Source organism: Acyrthosiphon pisum, chromosome A1, assembly GCF_005508785.2.
Source record: "Acyrthosiphon pisum isolate AL4f chromosome A1, pea_aphid_22Mar2018_4r6ur, whole genome shotgun sequence".
Classification (NCBI taxonomy): Eukaryota; Metazoa; Arthropoda; class Insecta; order Hemiptera; family Aphididae; genus Acyrthosiphon; species Acyrthosiphon pisum.
Genome location: NC_042494.1, coordinates 43,858,762 through 43,859,540, shown reverse-complemented (window position 1 = coordinate 43,859,540; position 779 = coordinate 43,858,762). Strand labels below are relative to the sequence as shown.

Sequence of the window (779 nt, the reverse complement as noted above, 5' to 3'; positions counted from 1 at the left end):
CAGCCTTTTGTGCTATTTTATGTTTATTGGATTTCATATGATATGTTATATCAGTTTTCCCTCCATGGTCAACTGAAAATGTACTCAAACATACAGTACATTGCACATCAAAATAATTGTCGGTTTTTACCTTTTTAATGAATGGAAATTCATTTTGGAGTTTGTCAGTGACGCTGCATAATCGTTTTGGAGCCATGATGTTTAAAATAATAATACGTAGAATAGCATAAAAATAAAAATTAGTAACTACAACACAGAACACAGCAAAGTAATTTTATACTAAATACGTATGACTGAAGAGTGAAGACTAATATATGACTATAATATACGACTAATCGTTATTTCTATAAATTGTATACGCTATGTTGGTATGAAACTTTATCGGTAAAATTATCGGTCCTCGGCTATCTCGGAAATTTCCGACAATTATTTATTGTTTGTTATTCACACCTGAACAATTTGGGACTTATTTTAAGAAACCGGTACTTATCCACGTCCCGCCCGGGAAATGAAAAATATCGGGACTCTGTAGTAAAAACCGGTAGTGTCCCGGCGAAATCGGGACGAATGGCAACCCTAGTTGGCTGCCAAATATATCTTATTTTTACCTTTAATAAATTATTCAAGTAAACTAGAGTGTTGCAAGTTTACAACTATAATATATTCTATTATTAATGTGAGGTTTAAGTCAAATGATATACACAACTTGAATGAACTTGTATTTTATCAACACCTAAGTAGTCTATACGTAAAGTTAATCTATCGCATTTTAAAATGTT

At 31.8% G+C, this 779-nt stretch overlaps 1 protein-coding gene across 6 annotated transcripts in view; it reads left to right on the top strand.

The window, feature by feature from the left end:
* LOC100167305 overlaps positions 1-779 on the top strand; it is a 23,357-nt gene that overhangs the window by 20,698 nt on the left and 1,880 nt on the right. The gene's annotated exons all lie outside the window — the stretch shown is intronic.